This window comes from Carettochelys insculpta, chromosome 2 (assembly GCF_033958435.1).
Source record: "Carettochelys insculpta isolate YL-2023 chromosome 2, ASM3395843v1, whole genome shotgun sequence".
Classification (NCBI taxonomy): domain Eukaryota; kingdom Metazoa; phylum Chordata; order Testudines; family Carettochelyidae; genus Carettochelys; species Carettochelys insculpta.
The window spans coordinates 36,781,761-36,784,570 of NC_134138.1; the positions used below are offsets into that span (position 1 = coordinate 36,781,761).

Sequence of the window (2,810 nt, forward strand, 5' to 3'; positions counted from 1 at the left end):
AGTTCGATGCAGAAAGAACAAAGACTCATTGACGGGCTTCTATGCTATTATGCTCCATGTTCTTAATGTTGCACTTGTGGAGGAAATACCTCTGGCATGTTTCCTGGTGATGCACAGCAAGCTCATACACCAGCTCATTTCGAAATTAGAGCACAAGCAGCATCCTGGGGTAGGGAAGCATCTGACCAGAGCATGCTTCACTCTGGCTGTTCTTAGTTGTTGACTGGCTCTGTGGGAGCTATTACAGCTTGTTATATTACTGATATAAACCAATGGCTGCTCTAAATTTCTTTTGCACTGAGTGGGCTACTGATGCCATGGACCTCTACATTTTTATACTTGACAATCCTGTTCTGAGGGGGAAATAAAATTGTTTGAACACAATAACAACTGCACTGGATCAGACCAGTGGTTTATCTAGCCTCCTGTCCTGTCTTCTGATAATGGCCAATGCTAAGTGTTTCAGAGGGAAAGAACAGAACAAATCACCAAGTGATCCATCCTCTGTCACCCATTCCCAGGTTCTAAGAAACAGGCTAATCTCTAATCTTCTTATCTTGGCAGTTACTTGACAACGAGTAGGACACCTTCATGTCACCTTCCTATTTGTGAGTCCAGTGATGGCTGACCAGCCTGATTCGGGAGCTGCAGATCTTATCACAGAAGGGGCAGGTGTTGGTAGCTGTTGGAGGGGCACAGGGCTTTGTTTTTGCCACTCTTTTCTTCTTTTCTGCATCCCCTCATCTGCATTGTGACAGGACGCCTCTGATTGTACCACCCTCTCCCAGATTACCTTTCTCTCCTGGGGATGGTCTTGGGCAAGGTTCTCCCAAGTGGCAACGCTGATGCTGCACTTTTTCGTGTGTGCCTTCAGCATGTCCTTATATCACTTCTGCTGGCCCCAGAACACTTCTCTGTCCCTCCTCCAAATCAGAGAACAGAATCTATTTTGGGAGATGCAGGTCAAGACATTTGAACCAAATGACCTGTCAAACAAAGTTGTTGCTTAATGATAATGGCTTCAGTGCTGCTCATGTTTGACTCTTCCAGGATGCTGGTGTTCCTGCACCTATCGTCCCAAGAGATATTTAGGATTCTCCTGAGGCAGCATTAATGATATTGTTCAAGCTCGGGGACGGGTAGGTATGCTGGAGGGTGGGGATAGGCTCCAGAGTGACCTAGATTAATTGGCCAATAGTAATCTAATGAGGTTCAACAAGGACAAGTGCAGAGTCCTGCACTTGGGACAGAAGAATCTCCAGCATTGTTACAGGCTGGGGACTGACTGGTTAAGTAGCAGTGCAGCAGAAAAGGACCTGGGGATTGCGGTTGATGAGAGGCTGCAAATGAGTCAACAATGTGTCCTTATAGCAAAGAAGGCTAATGGCATATTGGAATGCATTAAGAAGAGCATTTTCAGCAGATCTAGAGAAGTTATTATTTCTCTCTATTCAGCATTAGTGAGGTCACATCTGGAGTATTGCATCCAGTTCTGTCCCTCCCATCCCCCACCCCCAGCCAATATAGAATGGGTGTAGATGCATTGGAGCAAGTCCAATGGAAGGCAACGAAAATGATTAAGGAGCTGGAGACCTATCAGGAGAGGCTGAGGGACTTGGGCTTATTCAGTTTGCAGAAGAGAAGACTGAGGAGCCATTCGATAGCAGCCTTCGACTTCCTGAAGGGCCTCTAAAGAGGATGGAGAGAGGCTGTTCTCTGTAGTGACAGATAGCAGAACAAGCAGCAATGGTCTAAAGTTACAGAGGGGGATGTATACTCTGGATGTTAGGAAAAACTAAGCTCTCGAGTGCTTTACCGAGAGAGATGGTGGAATCTCCAGCCCTAGAGGTTTTTAAATATCAGTTTGATAAAGTCCTGGCTGGGATGATTTAGTTTGGGTTGGTCCTGCTTTAGCATGGGGCTGGACTCGATGACCTCCTGAAGTCCCTTCCAGCCCTAGGATTCTATGATCCTATAAGTCTATAAATGCCTTCAAATGACACTTGTATGTTGTCCAGGTTTCACAAGCATACAGTTGCATCGGAACAACCACTGCACAGTATACAAGCAGCTTTGTCTTGGGATACGTGTCCTGGTTCTCAAAGACCCTTCATCTCAAGTGGGTGAAAGCTGAGCTTGCCTGGCTCAGATGATGCTGGATTTCCGCATCAATGTCATCTTTAGCAGAAAGATGAGTTCCAAGGTATGGTAAGTGCTTTACATTTTCCAGCAGTTCTCCATTGATTTAAATAGAAGATCCATGAGATTTTCCTTTTGATGAGGTTTAGTGGAGCACCTGGGTCTTTTTGATGTTCATTGTGAGGCCAAGATTCTCATAGTCTTCCGTGACGGCACTTCAGATGATCTGAAGGTCTGTGGGAGAAAGAAAAGCAACCAGGTTGTCATCCGTGTACTGGAGCTCCATGACTGAGGTCATGAAGGTCTTGTTTTTAGCCTTCAGTCTCCTGAGATTGAAAAGCTTCCCATTCATTCTGTAGACAATCTTAACACAATCTGGAAGCTTGCCATCAATGAGGTGAAGGGTCATGGTGATAAAGATGCAGAACAGTGCTGGGGCAATGACACAGCCTTGTTTGACTCCCCTTTTGATCTCAAGGGGTTGCTTTGGGATCTGTTGTTGATCAATACTGTGGCAGTCATGTTGTCATGAAGCAGCTTCAAGGTAGTAATGAATTTTTTTGCATGGCAGATCTTTGAGAGGGAAAAGAAACTGTTCTTGGAAGTGCTGGGAATTGAACCCAGGACCTCATACATGCAAAGCATATGCTCTACCACTGAGCTACCTCCAC

General features: G+C 45.5%; 1 non-coding gene across 1 annotated transcript; it reads right to left on the reverse strand.

Annotated features, from left to right (window-relative positions):
• Positions 1-2,732: 2,732 nt before the first annotated feature.
• Positions 2,733-2,810, reverse strand: TRNAA-UGC (transfer RNA alanine (anticodon UGC)). Its single transcript has one exon. It is a non-coding gene; the product is annotated as a tRNA-Ala (tRNA).